At 46.7% G+C, this 21,479-nt stretch overlaps 1 protein-coding gene and 1 non-coding gene across 2 annotated transcripts in view; one reads left to right on the top strand and one right to left on the bottom strand.

Moving 5' to 3' along the window:
- Positions 1–21,479, bottom strand: part of FRMD4A (FERM domain containing 4A) — a 452,880-nt gene that overhangs the window by 368,777 nt on the left and 62,624 nt on the right. The window lies entirely within an intron of this gene.
- On the top strand, positions 17,358–17,428 carry TRNAS-ACU (transfer RNA serine (anticodon ACU)). Its single transcript has one exon. It is a non-coding gene; the product is annotated as a tRNA-Ser (tRNA).

Below are 21,479 nucleotides of genomic sequence, written 5' to 3'. Positions count from 1 at the left end.
TCTTCATGTAAAGAACCCACTGTAGGAGGAAAAAAAGGCCTATTTTAATTAGGAGAGGGAAAGGTGGAGAGGGGACAGACAATAGTTAACATCCAAATTATTATCCTATCTAAACTCTGTTTTCTTGAGGAGAGTGACAGGGACTTGGTACTTTAAAGGCATTATCCCAAAGAAGTAAATATTCTGACTTCCCAAGACCTCACTTGCACCCGAACTCAGCTCAAAGTTCCTGGTTGTAGCCTAGGACACTTGGGGAAGTGGGAGGGGGGATGAAGATGGGGAGGATTAAGGAGCAAAGAAGATACTGGGCACATGCAGGAAGATGTGCACCTCGGGGTTATTTTCTTCAAGGCAGTAGTGAAGGTGGGAAACTCTGTGAGGGCCCTGGGATCAATGGACAAGTGACTGAACACTTTGGTGGACTCTTGGATGAGGTGGGGGCTGGGACCTGGACTGAGAGCAAATGACAGAATCTTACTGCAGGAAGGATTTCATTGCCTTTATTGCAAGACCGCTCCTCTCAAACTTTGTGACATTGCCCCAAAGCAGATAGGACTGTGACCAGCATTTAATAAGTCTTCAATAAATGTGGATGATGAAAGCTGAAATTCCACCCATTAGATACCATTAGATACTTGTTAACATATTAACAAGTCCTTCTTGCAATAAAACATTCTCTCGGGAAGGTTAAAGCCAACTGACGACTCATCTTTGAGGGTGAATATTAAATAAGACTTTCTTCTGAGCATCTAGTTGAGAGGAGCTTAACTGTGAGCTTGACCACAAAGTGGATAAGGAAGGTCAAGGCCATTCAGGGCTATGGGAACTTTGGACTGAGTTCTGGTGCAAGTGGGGTCTTGGGAAGTCAGAATATTTACTTCTTTGGGAAAAAGCCCTTAAACTCTCAAGGAATTGGGTGAGGGAAGGGGGACATCAGGAAGAGAGGACAGACACAACGATCTATGGAAGCTCTGCAATTTTCGGCATGCATGTTTTTTCAGATTCACATACTCTTCACTCTTCTGAGTTGTATATATTCTTCAAAAAGTGAAAAAAAAAACAATCTCAAACATTGTGACATCTGTGAGTCAGACTCACCTGACCCTTCAGAGCCAGCAGCACGGCCCAGACTGTAAGCATCCACGCAAGTTTGCAGAGCTGCGTAGATCCTAGTATTCATCAAGATGGGAAGTGGGTGTTTGACAACCCTAGAGCCAGACCCACAACCATCACCACAAAGGACTATTTATCAGTTATTTTGGGAAAGAGGAGGACTTTCTTTTTAAGGAAAGAGGAAACTATGCTAATAAGCTTTTTGTCTGCACTCCTTCCCCACTGAGACCCCTTGGCAGTGCTCGCAGTTTGCTACACATTTAACCTTAAAGGGAAATGAGGTGAGAGGGAGGTATTTGAGTCTCAAAAGTAATAAAACATGCTTCTGGAAAATAGCTTTTCTACCCTTCCTCCACCCGTTATGAGATCTGTTTCTTCAGTGAAAGCCTGGGTGAATATAGCTGGGGATACTGATTACTAGAAAAATATCTCCATATGTTTAGAATTTATATGTAGGGAAAGAGAGCCAAAAAAAAGGGGGACAAAAGAAAAATAACACAGCCCTGAAAGAATAGAAGAGAAATGAGGACAAACTTGCTCTGTGAAGACATTCTGTACCCTCACAGCCACCCTGGAAGCACCATGGACTATTCTCGGCTCCGAGGTTGATGCCAGACAGTGGACAGCTGTCTTCTACTCAGATGCCCCCTGGGGCGGCCTTGCTGATTAGTGCAATTCTTGCATTCCCTGGGGGTGGGAGGGATGGTGAGCTGGCTTTGATGGAGCTGAGGGGGAAGCTCCAAGGCGATTGAAGGGAGAAAGCTGAGAAGCTTCACTGGTTTGGGAGGAGGCAGCTGGGTTGTGAGGAACCAGATGGATCCATGGGGTTGTCAGCAATAGTGTGACATTCCTTAAGCCCCTCAAGTACTTAATTTGCCCATCAGTCTTTGTGTGGTGGGTTTATAGGGGAAATCCAACTGGACCAGACACTGACTAACCTCTCCAAAACCAAAAGCTAATGGCTGGTATCCATGATGGAGCAAGATCTTGAGAAGACAGCTGATGGCTGTTGTGGTTCCTGGTATCCTGGCTTGCCCAGGGGCTCTGGAGGGTGTATTTGGATGGATGGAGTGAGGGCCAACCCAGGGGAAAGGGTACACCATCATCATGTGGCTTTTACCACCACCAGGATCCAGGTATGACTCCCCAAGTGGTCAAGTTGAAATCCCTGATTACTTGGGCGTTGGAAGATTGGTTGTTGTCTTGAACAGGTGGGGCCACCAAAAGTCTCATTTCAATTTTAATGAGTAGGTAGTACTAGGTTACCAACAAAGTCCTTAGGTGGACTTCAAGAGTTACCCAGACAAGCTGTAAGGGCATGGGTAAAAGACTGGGTCACTGTTGGTAGAGAAGAATAAGAAGCAGTGTGTGTGCGTGTGTGTGGAGGGTGGATGGGGATGTGGGTAGGAGTTGGGGCGGTAGTTGTGGGCAGAGAGGGGCATCTGGAGTGTAGTCCAAGGATGTGCCAGCTGCACCCTGACCCAGGTTCTGTGCCCCAATCTTCAATTTGTCTAGAAGTTGAGAATTAGATTGAGGCAGCACAAATGCTGAAAACCTGGGTCTCCATCTAGGTGGGTTATCAGCTAGATGATAGCCGAGGTGCTGGAGAGACACAGCTCAGTACTCAAAGTCAACATCTAACAAGATTTACCAGGGCTGTAAATGCTGAGCTCTGCCATGGAAGACGAGATGAGGTCTTGTTCTGGTGCAGTGCCTGAGGGGACTCTGACTCCCATGGATCAGGCCTCCTGACCCCGCAGAGGAGGACCTGCCTTAGCTGGCAGGGCAATGGCTTGTTCTGCATGCAGCTGGGTGGAAGAACTAGCTCCTCCCTGTTAGAAAATTTCTCGATCCCTTAAAGTGTACAGAAAGTGGTCAGCGAGCGTGCTAATGGTTACACGGTTGGAATGGAGGTAGGTTCCAGGGAGGGAGAGGAGGAGAGTCACATGGGGTGGGAGGGTTTTTTGATATAATCACTAATGCCCCTAACCACTAACCACTTGGGCTAGGAAAGGCTGCAAGTGGGACCAGCCTCAGGCCTTGACTTCAGGAAACTTAATCTGGACACCGCAGAGTTTACAATGCAGTTTAGCCAGGAGTAGTTGACACTCCACATATTCCACAGTGCATGGTCAAAGACAGGCATCCTTAGCTTTAGAAATCTGCAACAACTCTAACCAACTCCCCTTGTTAGTAAAGCACTGCCAGGGAAAGGTCCTGCAAAAACATCATCCGTGAACATCTGTGGCTGATTTCAAATCATAACCACATTTGCATACAAACAGCAAATGCTTTATATTTCTTTGAAAACATTCTTTTTCTCTCCAGTAAGCAATTTATGGCACAGTGAAATCTTGCTCATTATTTCATTACATTGGGAAGGGGAGAGGCAAGGCTAGGAGGAAATACTTTTTCCTAGCACCTAATAAATCCAGACTCACATTAAATGTTTTATCTCTACTGTCTTATTTAATCATTAGTACTACACTATGCATTATGTATCACTGTTTCTATTTTCCAAACCAGGACACCAAGGTCTAGAGAGATTACTAGCCTTCCTGGTCCTAAGAACAAAGAGAGAACATGAATTCAAGTTCTGTTTCCCAAATCTTTGCTCCTCCCACTATGCCCCGTTGCTTTTACAAACCAACAATGAACATGTATACTTTAACCCAATCTGTGCTGAAATATTTTAGATATGAATGAATTAGGTTCACTGGCTTTGGATGATGCAAATTCTTAAGGTTAGATTATTTATATATATTTCCATTATACATTAATATGTATATATATCCATTAAACATTAATTAATATATATAAAACCATTAAACATTAATCCAGGAATCACAAGTCTACACTGATGATGCTTCTGCATGTAACAGTATAAGGATAAAGACATGGAGTGAGAATTCGCCAAGCTCCGGGAACAGGCTGTGCACCTGCATTTGTGCATCTGCTTGCCATAAGTATCTGTCTGTTGGATAGAATTTAGGCTAAGATTCATTTTCCCAGTAATATACCACTTACCTCTCCTACCCACCTCCAACCATGGGAGGATACTAACATTTACCCAAAGAATCTGACCGTAACCAAATGGCTGCATTATCCAGGATTTTTCTGCAAGACCTGAGCCTCTGAAATCCAGACCTCATTGCTCTGAGGCCTGCTCACTGCACGTTCCCACCCAGCATGGGTCTAATCCTGTGTCAGGAAAGGCCTGTGGGAGTCCCTGTCTGAGTTTCCCGGGTCATCTGCTTGTTCACCGAGGACCTGATGAGAACAGGGTGTGCATGCTCAGTTTGTCATTTCCAAGGCTGGGCTATAAACCATCCTTTTATTATTATTATTTTTTAACTTGTTATTGTAGTAGCCTATAAGCAACTCAAAACTTGCCATTTAAGCCACTTTCAGGTTTACAATTCAGGGACATTAATTACATTCACAACATTGTGCCTCTTATCACCAATATGTAGCACCCCAACTTTTTCATCCCCTCAAACAGAAACTCTGCTTTTGGAAAGCTAAAAGTCCAGTGTAGAGAGTTGTTAAATTACTGTGAGTTGGGGGGAATTACGTTCATGTAGATAGAATTTGAGTTTTCCTACATCTGTCTATATTTCACCCAATCGTTTAATTATTTCTTCACTCATTCATTCCGCAAGTATTCACTGAGTCTGTTACTTGCCTTAGAATATTAAGCTGAACGCAATATCATCCTTGCTGTTAATGAGCTCACAAATGAGGGAACAGAAGTGAGAAGATGAGTCATGGAGATATAGGGGATGAGATGGAAGGGCCAAGGCCAGGCAGGCACGAAGGGAAGGGAGGGTCTGGGGGCTACGGAGGAGGGACATGTGGACTTCGCACTTGGTCTCCACCAAGGGGCTGGTTCTAGGAGTGCCTGGCACTACCATCCAGGCCTTCTTGGTGTCACCCAAACACTTGGAGGAGTGAGGGGACTCCAGCAGCCCCAGGGTCTGCTTCAGTACTTATTTAGATCCCTCATGGGACCAAAAATGTTGCTTGTAACTGAAACAAGTTTCAGTTCAGAAACTGAAACTGAGACAAGAAATAGATGTTACAAGATTTGTACTCTGGTCCCCAAATTACTGTTGCTGTAAGAAGCTCCTCTCAGGGACTGGGATGTGAGATTTGGACCAGGCAGCTTAGACTCAGGTCTTCTTTTGCCACTCGAGGCTTCTGGGGCCTCCGATGGGAGCTTGACTTCTTGGAGCTTTGTTTTTTTTGTCCAACAAGCAAGAACAATAACAATAATCATGCCTACATCACTGACCTCTCATGATTGTCATGGTGATAAAGGGAGTATGCATAGGAATGCTTTGCAAATTCCGATATGTGCAGCCAATGTTTGTTGTTGTTATTAATGGCATCAGCAAACTGCCCATGTCCACAGCCCCTCTGACCTGAGTGAACAGCCTTTCCCAGCCTTGCTGTTAGAAGCATACCCAGGTTCTGAGAGGCTCTCTGCAGCATGGTTGGTGCTGCATCTTGCGGGGGCAACCCATTTGGAGTGACTTCCCCTTAAGGTTGTGTGGATGCATTAATTTCTAGATGCAAACACAAAGGGAAACAGAAGTGTTTGACTTGGGGATTTATTTCTGATGCTCAGAGGATTATATGATTATATCAGATGCTTAATTGTAACTGCTGAAGCACTGAGAACTAGCCCCTTCTTGTTTAGGGTCAATGTCCATCTCATGTATTCAGTAGCTTGTTGCTAGGGGATGTGTGTGTTATGTGGTGTATGTATGTGAACATACTCAGCACAGGGTAGGGGGAAAAGGAGAAGACGAGGAGGGTTTTATCAAGTGAATTCAATTATGAGACTATGACATGATGGCGAATAATTTCAGCCCTGATCCACCTGTTGACTGCCCTGTCACTGGATTCCTGAGGCATTTCCATGAATGAAGAATCAATAAATACCAACCCTTGGCCAGATGTTCATCTTGCATCATCTGCTTAGCAAGAACCTGGGTGAACAACAGCCTCAGGTTACATCCTCAGAGTCAGTTTTTGGAATCCCCAGGGTAGGAAGGACCTGAAGGGTTGTTCCACTTTGTCCCTTGTCTTCAGGCAAGATCACCCCTAAACCAAACCTAATAGGCTAAAAACCACCTCATCACACACCCAGGCTTAAGAACCCTGTCTCTCAGAGAGCCTTTCCAACATGGTCTGACATTTGATCAGGGCCAGGCTATATGCAGGGCAAAGGGATTTGTTTTCATTGACACATAGAAGAAAGCCTCCTTTTTCCCCAAAAAGATGAAAGAGCAATGGCTCTGGTGGAAACTGTCTCACCTGACAACCACTAATTAAGCACCTACTATGTGCGAGCACTCTCACAGATAGGTCTCGACATCATTTGCTTGTGGGGCCTTCAATATGATGGCTTTATGGGTTAAGACATGGAAGGATCATGACTTCTATGTGACAGATGAGAAAACTTGCTTGGTGGGTGAGAAAGAAAATGGGGAAGTCTATGGTTCAAGCTCAGGTCTTCTGGCTCCAAAGTTGTGTGCTTCCTGGTGTGCCCAGGCAACCTACTCCCTGCCCCACCAGGCATATCCATATTTAGCCTCTTCCACTGATTTAGGGCTCTGTATTTCTGTTGCCTCCTAAGAAGTTCCCCCTGGAAAAGGACAAGGCAGTGAACCCCGAGTCTTGAAGAATTCCCCTTAGAGACTGGGAGTTAGGGGACAGGCTGGGTTTCCAGGTTTGGGCACCAAAGTTCTGAGCTCTTCATTCTCTTGGGTGCCAGCAGTCAAGGACAGTGGGGTACTCGCAACCAGCACAGAAGGAGGACCTGGGAGCCTGTGCCACAGTGTGACAGGAAAGAGGGCCCAGGAGGGTTCCAATTTCACATCTGCCACCCATCACCCATGAAAGTGATCAATGGAAGCCAGAAGAGAAGGGAGAGGCCAGGAGCGGCCAGGTGAGGCTGCCATATGTATTGCCGTGTGGCAGAGGAGCCCAGAACCAAGGATTTCCAGCAGCCAGACCTAGAATGCTAGCCTTTGGGAAGAAAGCATCACCTTGATGATGCCTTGATATGGAAATTTTCCTTGCCTCAGAACTGTGAACTAATAAATTCTCATGTTTTAAGCTGAACCATTGCATGATATTTGCTTGAGCAGCCTAGGAAATGAAAATGTGAATGCAGCAGTGCTTTAGGCACGATGCTGTGTGTCCATGGGTACTCCAAAAGACTTTGGCCCTCAATGGTCTCTGTGGGAATGGTACTCAGCAATTGCAGTCCAGTAGTCCTCTACCCAGGAGGAAGCTAGCAGACTCACAACATGGTGTTCTCACTTTTTAGTGTTAACCACCCATGGTCGTTTAGTGTTGAGAAATGGAATGTGGGGTTAGGGCCAAAATAAGGGCCCAGAGTTTACTGACTGTTCACGGAGAAAATCAGAAGGCTTTGAGAGAAGGCTTGGAGCCCTCCCACAGTTGGTAGGCAAGTGGGTCCCCTGAATTCCACAGATAAAGTCACCATAGGAGTCCAGCTTGCTCAGCACACAATGAATGTCAGGAAACTCCAACTAGGAGGAAAGGCCAACTTGGCCTGAAACTCCACCCTGCTAGGAGGCAGGGTTGGGGTGTAGCATCCTTTGGATCATATGGAGTGCCCCCTACCTGGGCAGTCACTTCCCAACAGCTTTCTCCTTGCTACTTCCCACTTATAAATGGGTTTGTTCCTTTTGTACAAACTGGAGTTTTCATGATATCCCACTTTATCCTCATCTTTTCTCCATGACTTTCCAGCAAGAGATGTTGGAACGGCCCCTCTGCAGGGGATTTGTGTGTGAAGGGAAGCCAACCTGGTCTTTAAGCTCTCAAACCTCACACCTCTGGTCCATATTCTTGGGGATCAGCAATGTCACAAATATGGAATGTTCTTTTTCTGGTATCTCGCTCTTCTTCATGTCATGTTGGTGCATGGCCAAGACGCTGGACCCCATCTTGGGTTGGGATTTGTTTGCCAACAGTTTGCTGAGCCAGATGGGCTTTCAAATCCTGGGGGTGGCTCCCATGATGAAAGGGACATCAGATGCACTGAATGCCATGTTTGCAGACAAGACAACTGGAGCCTGAAGGAGGGGATGTCCATCCCAAGTCAGAGTCAGCAAATGGCTGGACGGGGAAAAGATGCCTCATGGGGCTGATGTGCAATCTCTGATGGTCACCCAAAGAAGAGCTTCACACAGAACTCAAGCTTTCTTTCTTAAGAGTGGCGAGATCCCCTCTGACATGCGGGGGAATAAGGATTCCAGAAACTGCTTCAGTAAGGCATGCCTGGTACTTCTGGGTACATTTGGAATAGATCTCTGATGGGCTGATAAGTTGGAAGAGATTACACAAGTCTTTGAACTCAGCACACTTATTCTATAGAAAAGGAATCTGAGGCCCAAAGAGTTTGGGGATCTGGGTCCCAGGCTAACTGTTGGTTGGTGACAAAAGTGGTGTAGAGCTACTCTATCTAACTCATGGCCCAGTGATCAGGCTGGGTGAGGTGGGGGCATCTGAAAGTTGGTGCATTTGAGTTACTTAGAAGTCTCCCTGGGCACTGTGAATAGGTAAAGAGGACAGTTTTGTGACCCCCAAACTGAGTTTACAAATGATCTCTCCCATAGCATTTTCAGATCTACTCATGACCATGATAGGTTGTTGCAAATTTGGAGTGGGGCTGACCGTGAATCATCTGAGACCCAATAGATGTCTCTCAGTCTTGGCACTAGATTTTCCAAAAATGTGTGTTATTATATCCCCAGCCCCTGGCAGGTTGCCTGACATAGAGTGCGCACTGATAATCGAACAAGATAGATATTAGCATCTTAACTTGCAGCTATTAAAGAGAGATTCATACAAGTCAAATTGAGTAAGCTGCTCCACATCACACAGCTATGAGAGGCAAGGTGGGATGTGAAATTAGGTCTTTCTGACTTCAAATATCAGGCCCCAACCACTTTGCAACCCTGAGTTCTCAGGAAGGACTCTCAGGCAGAAGTGGGCCAAGGGTCCATAAGAACCAGCTTGGGTACGGGATCTTGGGGCCTTCCCTAGAAACTCTCATCCTACAGGACACTTGTCACAAGTACCTCTGGTAATTCCAATGCAGGTGAGCCATGGCTCTGCTGGGGAAACCACTGTTCTAGATTTGATGACAGTTGACACTGTTGAGCTCAGATGATGGCCTTGGCTTAGTTTTTTAACCCTCTTACCAACGCAGTGATATAGGTTCTATTTTTGCTACATTCTAAGGGGAAAACCCTAAGACCATGGAGTTTAGGGAAGAAGAGCAGGTACAAAGTGGGCCATCTACAGATTCAAGAAAGGGGAAGGCCACTGTGTATAAAGCCTTGCACTCAGCTCCCACACCTGGCAAGGAGCACGGAGGCCCGAGGGTAGTGGGATGGACAGCTATGGTCTGTTAGCCTCCACTCAGTTTGTCTCAGTAGATAGGGAGGGGGGTCCTCGGGCCCCTCCAACTGGGGGTGGCTAACAAAGGCAGCCGCTGCAGGCTTCAGTCTGGGCACACAAATAAAGCAGACTAAGTTCAAAGTTGACAGAGGAGTTGGAGGTATCTCTAATAGCCCCTGTAACTGCAGCACTTTATTGTCCAGCCATGCTGAGGAGAACCTCAAAGCAGATTTCTGTGTTCCCCACCATTATTCCCTCATTTATGGCAGCAAAGCAGGCAGACAATTGCAAAAAGACCTCAGTAGAGCAGACAACCTTGGAATGAGCATTGCAGTATAGTATGGAGGTTATGGCATAAATATCTATGGTAAGCACCTCCTCTCTACCTTTGTCCAATTTAGACTTCAGGTAATGAGACCTTTGGTTGTTGAAGAAGCAGGCAATCATATTTCTAAATAAATATCACCATTGCTCACATCCAAGTTACAGAAGAGTCACTTATGAGAGATTCGACGCAGAGAAAGAGAGTCGTGGGCACATGTTTCTGTCTTCTTAGACTTGCAAACAATCCATATACAACTTGCTCTGAAAACAGCACTACATGAATGTCTCATACAATGTTCATAGCCACAACTGCTGCTTTTGTCATCCCGGGAGAAAGTCAGAAAGGCACGAGCACAGAGGGTTTTTTATGCACCCTACTAAAAGCCGTGTAGAAGTCTCCTAATTTTTATTGAGAATTACTCCTACATTGCTTTGTAAACCAAGCCTCATTGGTCACATGCTCTGAAAAAATTCCCTCCAAAGTAGGTTACCTTCTTGTAGGTCTGGGATGGTAGGGCAGGGATGCCAGGGACAAAGAGAAGTGGGCAGACGTCCTTGCTCCCACCGACCCACTGTGGGACTTCGTACTGGTTACTCCCTCTAAGCCTGAATTTTCATATCGGTACATAGATGTATAAAACTGAGCAGCATACATTCCATGTTTCAATGTTTTACATCGAATGGCCCCTCATATGCTTGAGGGAGGGCTTACATGAGATGCATATAAAGCACAGTGGTAGATTAAGTTATGTACCCTTTCTTCCCTCCCCCTCACCCCCAAATGTTCTTCATCGTAATCAGCCTTCCTGCGAGCGTGAACCCATTGTAAGTGGACCTCTCCAGGATGTTATTTGTAGTTAAGTTGTGGCTCAACTGAATGAGGGTGGGCTTTAACCCATATTACTGGAAGCCTTAGAAAGAAATCCTGGAAGTCACAGAAGCAAGAAAGGAGAGTTCATTGCCATGCAATAGGAGGCATGTATTACAAGTCAAGGAACCCCAGGGATTGCTGGCTACCAGCACCAGAAAGCTACAGATTTTCGAGAGAAAGAAAGCCTTATTGATATTTGGATTTTGGACTTCTAGCCACAAAACCATGAGTCAATAATAAATTCCTGTTCTTTAAGCCAACCTATTGTGTGCTGTTTGTCACAGCAGCTGCAGCAACTAAGACAACAACCCAGCATGTTGATTGGCTTCCCATTAGGGTTGCACCAATGGTAACTTGTAGTAGTTGTTATTTTGTCCCCTCGAAAGTCTTGATACCATCATCCAACAGTTCCTGGGTGAGGCTCTGGCACTTTGCAAGGTTATGCTTCCTTATCATAAAGCCTTTCTGCAGCAGAGCGAGTGAACAGTCCTGAACAGCTCATATGCAGAGAGCTCGCCTCTCCACTTGATGCCCGTGGGAAAGGTGGAAACAAATGCTGCCTCCCACGTTGGACCAGAAGCTGAGCCCGTGAAAGCTCAGGGGGAGCTTGCTGCAGTTATCTGCCCATCTCTTCATTTGTGCTCACTGTCCTGTGAAAATCTGCTCTCTCTGAAATTGGTGGAGTCTATATTTGGAGATGGACTGTCTGCCTGGTCCAATTGTGATTCGTGAACTTGGAGGGATTTGCATTCACTCTTTGCTTCAGGAGGAGGAACGATTGGGTCACTTCACACCTTGAGAATCTGCACCTTTATTGATGGTTGCAGGTACACATGGGCTCTGGGGTTTCCAGGTTTCCATAAGCATTGAAATCATGGTTCACCTTTGTTAAAAATCCTCTCCCTCCAACGTTGATCTGCTGGGCAGTAAGTCTTTTGCACTTAGTTTTTCAAGAGCTAGATCTATAGTTTTCTAGTAAATGTACACATTTAATAGATGTGTAAAACACATGAAAGGTGTATCTTTTCTATCTATCTCCAAAACAGTAAAACTAATTAGTGGACTGGGGAATGGGATATTCTGATTAATCTAATAAAGGCTAAACAGAAAATTCACTTCAGTTTCCACACCTTGCTAGGAAAAAAGAATTTCAAATATTCCAGCCCACTTTCCTGCCCTAGTCAGAAACCTAAATGAACATTTGATCAATCTGTGATAATTCAGCTTCTGACAGTATCTTGAATATGAGAATATGAACATCAAGTCTGGCATATAAAAGATTTAATTGGATTTTCACCTATTCTAAACAAATGCTAGAAGAATGTATTTTTCTAAATTCTTCATGGTTTGTTAAGAGTCTCATCTCACCCCCTGTAAGTATAATCTTATTTCCCACCAATAGGATTTAGGCTAGTCAAATTTGATTAAACAGCATTTTATTATAAACTGTCATATGTATCTTTAGCCGAAAGAGAAATTACTGTTCCCAGTAATTTCTAATAGATTCTTTGAGTCATTCTGTGTCTATGTGGGTCTGTGTGTGTCTCGCTGTGGGTGTGTGTGCCTGTGTCTCTGTGTGTGTTTTGTCTGTATGTGTTCATGTATATGTGTCTGTGGTGTCACTGTGATTGTGTATGTTTGCATGTCTGTACGTGTGCATCTGTGAGTGTGCACATGTGCGTCTGTGACTCTGTGTGTGTGTTCTATCTGTGTGTGTATGTCTCAGTGTGTGTCTGCAAATATGTGTGTATAATTGTATGTCTGTGTGTGCATGTGTGTTCTATTGGTGTGCTATGTGTGCCCGTGCCTACGTGTGTGTGTGTGGTGACCAGCCATGCCTGCCTACCTGGGACAGAGGGGTTCCTGGGACATGGGGACCTCACTGCTAGCCCTGGGAAGGTCCTGGCCACACCAGGTCCAGGTGGTCTGGTTAGCGGAGAGGGGTGGGTGGGCAGGAGGTGAAGTACAAGAGAGCACAGGCTCCTCTTCATATTGAGTGGTATTGTATTTAACTCTGGGGGTTGTGGAGAGAGTGAAATTGAGACTACGCTTACAGGGAAAGTATTTAGCATACTATCTGCACATCTGCACTACCATTGTTTCTCTTGAGTGTCCCGGCAAGTCTGCATGTGAGGCTGAAGCCCTTGGCTTCTGGAAGGTGATCTGACTGAGCCAAGTGCCATGGCTGCTGGGGGGACCGGGGGGGATCCAAGCCTTCCAAGCTGAAGGGTGAGAACACACACGCCTGCACTGGCACATTATCATAGCTCATCCTTCTGGGAAATAGGAACTGAATGGGAGAAACTATTTCAGAGTGCCATGGGCTTAGCTCAGAAGAGTGCTGGGCTTTCAACAGCCTGTCGGCAGCGCTGAGTGTCAAAGGAATTGACAATCAATAATCTAAACACTAGCGCTGTGTGCACCACATTTTTAAAATGGAAGAGGAAACAGAAGGGAGCCTTGGAGAATTACCTGTGAAGGGTTGCACTGCAGTGGCTTCTATACATACATCCATGAGACAGCGAGGGGGATTCCTTTATGTTTGCAAAACCACCCTGGTGTCTGGAAGGATGACAGAGAAGCTACCAGAGGCTCCTGAACAGGACGCTTGTTTGTTTACCTTTTCTTATGTTAATACAGGCCAGTACCTGTCATGGGACCTAGGAGTATATTAGGCTAAGACAACTGTAAAGCCAGCTCAAAGAGTGGGCAATCCAAACACACCCTGAGCATTCAGGAGACTGCTTCCTACCTGCTTACATGTCTCTAAGCTCCGAGCTCAGACCCATCTGTCCAGCCTCTAGGAAGTGTGGCATGGACAGCCTTCATATTGCCAAACTATCCCTACTCACTTGTCTTCTACAGCAAGGCTAGTCACCAGAAGCTCTATGTATTTTTTTCTGTTGCATCCATGGCCCACATCCATCTCTCTTCCCCCACCCCCTCTTTATCTATTATATCATCTATCTGTTATATCTCTATCTTTCCATCCATCCATCTATCCATCCATTGAGTCTATCTATCTACCTACCTACCTTCCTATCATCATTATCTATCGTCTAAATATTATGTATTCCTCTCCATTGCTCCATCCATCCATCCAATTCTTCCTTCCTTCCTTCCTTCCTTTCTTCCTTCTTTCTTTCCTGTTTATTCATCTGTGTATCTATCATCTATCTATGATGATTACGTTCACAAGTCACCTGGCCTAGGTTACGGTGTCCAGTTGTTTAGTCAAGTGAGCACTTGGATATAAATAATCTGTCTAATCATCTACTTACTATTTATCCATGCAGAAGCACTTAAGGCTCTTGAATCCATGGGAAAGAAAGGGGTTCCCATTGCATGTTTGACCCCCGCCCACTGTTTTACAGCATCTGCACGAGCACCTTGGGTAATGGGAAAGGCCCTGTCCTGCCAGGCCTCCAGGAATTCATGCAATCTTTGGAACATTCTGATTATAGGAAACTTCAAGAAGATCTTCCATGCAATGTCCTGCCACGCTGGCCTTCACCTCATCAGCTTTACGCCTGCTTTCATGCGACAATTCTTCAATCATCTGAAGAATTTTGTCATTGATTGCTCCCCACTCCCCTACCCTGGCTCTGTGCCATCTGCCCAACTGAGAAGTTGGTTCATGATGACAATCGGCACATGCACACTGGGAAAAGCCAGAGAGTTAACAAACACTCCCTATGTCCCTGTTCTAGACACTTCCCGAGTAGACAGCTCTGCTGGCTCCTGCTGAGACCCCCTTGTGTGTGCCTGCCCCCCAGCTTTTGCAGGCTTTGCTGCTAGCAGCTTGCACCTGCCACCTTCTTCAGAGACTTGTTCTGGGGCCACTGCAGCTGCTTAGCTCAAAGGGAGAGAACCAGAGCTGCGTGGGAGTTTAAATCCACCCCAATGCCCTCCTAGAGACCCCCTGAGAAGGGACAAAAGCACGCAGGGCCCCTTTCCTCAAAGGGGACAAATCCTGAGTATCCCCTGGGATCAGGCTGTTGTTGGGACCTCACCTGCACCCTAGTGTGGCTTCTTCCATTTCCCTTCCTGTTGACCCTCCTCTTAGCTGCTATCCCGGGGGCGTATCCTCAAAAATCACTTCCACTCAGAGACTTGTTTGAGGCTCTGCTCCCAGGAGAGCTGGCCAGGACACCAAGTTTTCCACCCAAGGAAATAGGAGCCCATAAGGGTGAGTTGCTGGCCCAACCCACCCAGCTAATGAGTGAGGGCATGAACTGAGAAATGAGGTGGGGACTGGGCTCTCAGGCCCCCTCTGTGCTGTCTCCAACAAGATCTCCTACCAGCTGGCCTGGAAAGAGTAAGGGCAAAGGTGGGGTGGGCTGGGAGGTGTAGACAGGGCTCCTTCAGCCCACTGCTGGCCACCAGGACTTCGAAGCCTCTTTTCTGGAATGTTCCTCAGCACTTGAAGCCATTCCTTTACCTTCTCAGCAGATTTTACTGTCACAAAGGTGACTGCCAACTTCACCTATTTTCCCACAGTTGTTAGCGATGGCTCTTGGCAGTTTCTGGTTTCATGTTGGGGGGCCAGGGTGAGAGGGTGGCTGGCTTCCTTCCCACCCATTATTCATTCTTTCCCGTGCGCGGGCAAAGCCGTTTGCTTATCAGCACGGTTCCCCGCGAGGTCGGGCTGGCCGAGCTCTCCACCACCTGCTGCAGGGAAAACAAAGACCTCTCTCCACTTCTCCCCCAGAGTGTCGGCATAGGGCCAGCACCCCTCTATGTTTTCAATACGTTTTCAAACATGCTAGCTTCAATGGCAACTCTCACTGTGATTATCTCATTAGGGTCTTGGCCTCCAAGCACCTCATTTATTGTGGATAGAAAAAATTCGCCCTCTCCAGCATTAAAAAAAAAATTTCCCTGGAAATTCTCCACTTGTGGGAAAATATCTACCTGGCCACTTGAGAGATGCCATCACCCACAGTTTGGATTTATGGGATGGGGCCCAGCTCATGGGACAGGAGCCACATTCCAGATGTCCAGGTGGTTTCCAGACTTTGCTTTTTTTCCCCCACCTCCATCCTTCTGGTAAATCCAGGGATTAAACCTCATGGACTGATAAGTTCCTGATTGCTTTGTTTATGTAGACTGCCCAGAATTTTCATGAAAATAAAATAAAGATAGAGCAGTAGGGACATCCTCCAGGAGTGATAGGAATTGTGAATGGCTTGAGGGTGGATGGCAGCCCTGCAATGGTGTAAACCAAACAGAGAGAAAATCAAATAGGAAAATGCCACCTGAGCTGGGGGAAGAGGATGTTATAGAAATAGATGCCTCTAGAAATAACTGCAGAGGCAAAGCCTTCTGAGTGATGAGGAAGAGGGTTCAAGGTAACTCTCGGTCCAAAAGACATTCTTGTTCTTGCCCAAATGCATGGGGGGCTGCGACCCATGATCCCTGGGGAGAAAGTGTTTGCGCCCTTCACAGTGCACGCAGAAGTCATGCCTGCTACTGCTCCAGGCCGTACAAGTCTGGAAGGTCCGATTAGAAACAAAGAGAGGTGGCAGGATTATTAGGTGCATGGTTGTGCAGTTTTCAAAGTCCAGGCAATGCACCTAGTGGGACGCCGGCTGCAGAAAGGGCCTGAGGGTGTCTCTGTTGGCATCAGGGAGGGTCTGCTCCAGGGACTGAGCAATGCAGGACAGGAAGCCTGGAATTAGGTCAAGGAGAATCAGGGTGAAAAGAGTTACTTGGCATCGCTGTGCAAAAATAGCTCGCTTAGGAGGATGGGTTGCACGTTAGAGCTGGAAGGTCCCTTTGTGATTCTCTGTCCATCTCTGACTTGATGAGCTGCACCACATGTATACTTCACAGCATGGGTTCAGTACATCGCAATCCACCTTGCTGCCATTTTCACAAAGTCCTGAGCGTCGGGTTTCACTAGAGAGAAGCCCTCACATTCAGGACTTCGGAATCATAGCACAGACCAGCGAAACCCCAAAATGACACCAGACTTATAGTTAGTGGTTGAACTGTTTCCTCCCAAAGGGATATGCTGAAGTCCTAACCCCTAGGACCTCAGAGCGTGAGCATATTGGGAAATAGGGTCATTGCAGATAGAAACAGTTAAGATACGGTGGGCCCTCGTCCGATATACTGGCATCCTTATAAAAAGAGGAAAATTTTAAGACAGACACAGAGGGAAGATGGCCAGGTGAAGACAGGACGGAGATTTGAGCGAGGCAGCTGCAAGCCAGGGAACCCCAAGGATGACCGTCAACCCCCAGAAGCTAGAAGAGCAAGGAACATTTCTTCCCTGCAAGCTTCAGAGGGAGCACAGCCCTGCCCACACCTTGATTTACGACTTTTAACCCCCAGAACTGTGAGACAAGACATTTCTGTTGGTTTCAACCCCCCAGTTTGTGATATTTTGTTACGGCAGCCCTAGCAAATTAAGATACCTATTTTAACTACAAAGCATGAAGATTTCCAAAAAAGAGAAGGAAGGATGTTTTCCTAATTGTAAATAAAACCCTACTTATATCTCACTCCTGAAATTCTTCTTAAAAGGGCCACCACAAACAGAATTTGCTTGGTTTCATAAGTAAGCCATTTTATCTCTTAAAAAGGCATTAAAGGGAATGCAAGGGTAGTTCAGTGGTAGAATTCTCACCTACTGTGTGGGGGACCTGGGTTCGATTCCCAGTCTATGCACTTCCAAAAAAACCAAATAAACAAGCAAATAAAAAACAAACAAAAATTCTACAAGTGGTGCTGCAATAACGAGATACTCACATGGAAAAAGAATGGAATGTGACTCGGCCATACAGCATACAAAAAAAAGGCATTAAAAAGCAATCAGATGTGTGTGTGTGTATGCATACATATACATATCTTCCTAATGAGCATCCCTTTCTGAACTGATTTCCCAATTTTTAGTTTTCCTGTTAGGTTACTTTTCCATGTCTGCCCTTTTCCAATGGGGGATCCAAAAAGAAGCTTGGTATTTACTTTCCAGCTAGTTCATCATTCAGATTAATTGTGTGTATCTTTACGCCCCAACTGGAATAACCGAGGTCATTAACAATCCAGTCTACACAAGCACTGCCTTTCTGGAAGATACCACCGCCGACCATATTTATAAATTTAGTCTCAGATTATTTCCTCTTCTCAGTAAGGGTAGCTTCTATTCCCCCTGAGCCATCAAGATCTCTTGATCAACTACATGACTAAGCTAAGACAGAAATCACTATACACTTATTTTGTATTACTCTCTCACAGAAAATTAACCAGGGAAAATTAAGTGGTTCAGTATTTCACCCCAAAGCAGGCTGACTCCCCACCAGCTGCTGGGGGTGCCTAAGTATGTGCACCTCAGGAAGACCAGAGACTGAGCAAGAATTCAGCACTCAGGTCCCAGTCTCATACTCAACTGAGGCAGCACCGGCCTGCCTATGGACAACCACTGACAGAGTTTTTCTTGGGACTGACTGGGGACGGTGACCCATGACATTTGCATGTCCTTGGGGAGGGCCTGGCACAGCCCAGTTTTCTGTGACAGGACAAAAGAGACTGGGAGTGGATGGACATAGAGAAGGATCTTCCAGCAAAGGTGGGCTGGGGACAGACCCTGCCACTGGCCTGGGGAGTAAGTGCAGGGCAGAAGAGAAATGTGGAGGAGGCTATGAGCTCCCTGACCACTGGATAGTCCATGACTCCTTTCCTCTGTGTCCCCACGGCCAGCTCTGAGCCCAGCACAGTAACCCTCCATAACGGTTGGTCAAATACAGGTTAGGCCAAGCTGGCATTAGTAATGGGGTGGGGGTGGGGGGGGTTGTTCAACATGGATCCCATGGGAGCCACACGGCTCGGCAGAGCCCTCCATTGGGGATGGAAGTTGGCAATGTTCAGTGGTTCATGGGTGCATGGTTGGCATTGGGGAGGGGGTACAGGGACCAGATGGGGTTCCAGAGAACAGTCTGGGATACAGAGGGAGGACTTCAAACATTGGAGCATAGCTGGTAAGAACAGGCAGGACAAAAGGGCCCAAGGGGGTTGACCGGTACCAAGACAGAGACTCATCCATGACAGAGACAGAGAGGAGCCAGGCGTCGGAGTGGTGGGTGTGTTGGTCAGGGTTGGATCAGCAGGGTGCCCTAAGCAGCCACGCCACAGAAATAGAGCTCCAGGCACTGCTTCTGCACAGGGCCCAAGCCTGGGGGACCCAAGGGGTCCAGGGTGCAGTGGGAGGGGGAGGAGGTTCAGAAGCTGTGGGAGGACAAAGTCTGTGCCTCATCCCAGTGAGACAAACGGCGCCACGCCGGAGAGGCAAGGCCATTTAGGAAACTGTCTTTCCAGTCAGTTTGCAACTGCTTTCTTCCACTTCAAACTGTGCACTGTGAAAACCAGGCAGCATGTCAAAAAACGAGCTGAAAGAGTGTGAACTAGAGTTTTAGTGGTCTTGAGAAAATTTGAAGTTTTGGAGTTTTCCCGAAGCAGAGGTCATATAATGTTCCCGGCTTCACCTGGTGGGAAAACTGGGCCCCTGAGTTTAACTGGGGATGGAAGTTCCCTTCACCTGAGCAAATGATGGCTAAACGGAGAAACTGATCAAAGGACGATAACACCTGAGCCCGGAGGCACATGCGAGTCCTGCCTTCTACAGAAGGGTTTCACACACACACACATTCACATAGCCTCACACTCATGCACACTGACACACATGCTCACATGCGTGCACAATCTCACACTCACCAACACACACATACTCCCAGACACTCTCACACATCCATATACATCCTCATAGACACGCTTACACTACACATTCACACAGACTCATATACACACAATCACACAATAACTGACACACAGGCACACTCCCAACTCTCTTTCACACACACACTCACACAATCATATACACCATCACATACACTGGCACCCACTCACACACAATGGAAGTTTCGACTGAATGGATCAGCCTTTTTTCTAATACTTTCTGTATAGGAAACATGTTGACAGACAATATAGAAAATGTGTGATTTTGACAATATTATGAAGGTAACCAGAATAAAAGTGATCAGAAATATGCTAAAGTTTCACAACTCACTTTGGTACTTCATCATTTATCAAAGACCACGGGCTCCCCCTAAACTGCGGATTGTCTTCTCTTAGTAACGAGAGTCAGACGAGGCCCTGTAAGGTTTTGTAGATTCAGGTGCCAGATTCCCAGAAGGTTCCCTCCGCCTGCCTTCTGAGAGCCGCTCTTTCCCTCGCTGCTCACTGCCACCTAGTGAATTTATCTGGGAAGGAAACCATGGTTGGAAAAGGAATGCTGTTCAGAAGGCAACAGCAGAGCTGGACGGTGCTGGACCTCTTGCCAAAAGGGCCGCGGCAGAGAAGGTGATACGCAACCCTCCAGAAACAGAACATGCACACATACAAAGCCAGAGTATGGTAGAAGTTTCTGGAAGGTGTGGGCCGGGTGAGCAGATAGTAACAATGCAGGGTTTTAGGTCATTGCGGTGGGCTAGGGCTCCCTTAGGTCCTCCTCTCTGCGCCCACACATGGGCCAGGGAGCTGAGGGGTTAGGATGGTGCCAATGAGGACCCCATGGGACGATGGGTAGTGGAGAGAGGGGCCACGAGAATAGGCATGCGGCCATGTGCTGCTGCCCTACGGCCCCTGCTCGAGTCCCACACAGTGCTGTGACAGGTGTGTGGCCCTCTGCCGTCTACCAGGGCTGGGCAGTGATGGAGGAGGCTCGTTCCTCTGTCACCCTGCACAAAGCTGCTGAGAGTGGGGCTCAACCTGGCAATGCCTTAAACTCCCACCTGCTTGGAGCACACCTTGCCCGTCTGTAGGGGTGTGAAATTTGAGAGAGGGGCCCTTGAGCATGGGCTCGGGGAAATGCACTGTTCAGCTGGGGAGTGAGACCCGGGAAGCCTCCAGAGAGAAACGCTGAAGATTTGCAGAGGCTTTTGTCATTAGAGAGTGTGTGTGTGTGTGTACATATATTTTTGTGCATCTGAATATGTGTATACGTGTGTCTTGTGTGCATGTGTGTTTCTGTGTTTCTTCCGTGTGCATGCAAGTGTGCATGTGCAGGTATGTCTATGCGTGTGTGTGTTTCTCTGTTGTTTGTGTGCATGCAAGTGTCCCTGTGCAAGTGTATATACAAGTCTCTGTATTGCTTGTGTGTGCATACAAGTGTGCCTGTATGCATGTGTGCTTTTGTGTTGCTTGTTTGTGCATGTGAGTGTGTCTGGTGCACGTGTAACAGTGTGTGTATGTGTTCATGTGTACACTCGGGGCCTGACTACATTGTGCTCCTGGCGATGTGCATTTTCTCTGCAGGGTGAGTTTTAAGGATTGTGATAACAAACAGGATGCTAACATTGTTTAGCTCAAAAACTAACAGTCAAAGTACCCAACGAATTTAATAATTAACCAAAGCCAAAATGAAACTCAGATTTTTCCCTCAGAAGATCACTGACCCATCCACCTGAGGATGTCTCTCCTGACACATCCTCCAGAGTAAAAGCTTGCCTGTGCCTGACCGAGAGGCAGGCTGTGAAAACACTTCACCCTCCTGTTCTTGGATAAATGAAGGTGGCCGTCTCCTCTGTTGAGTTTTTTCCCTGGCACCAATTATTCAGTGCTTCTAGTAGTTCTAGGATAGGGCCCTGACTAGGATCTGAATTCCTATAGAAATCTCTAGGCAACTTTGGGGCAACTGACTTAACCCAACTTTGCAAATGAGTAAGCT

Source organism: Tamandua tetradactyla, chromosome 7 (genome assembly GCF_023851605.1).
Source record: "Tamandua tetradactyla isolate mTamTet1 chromosome 7, mTamTet1.pri, whole genome shotgun sequence".
Classification (NCBI taxonomy): Eukaryota; Metazoa; Chordata; class Mammalia; order Pilosa; family Myrmecophagidae; genus Tamandua; species Tamandua tetradactyla.
Note: the sequence above shows the minus strand (reverse complement) of the source record. Positions and strands in the feature narration are given on the sequence as shown.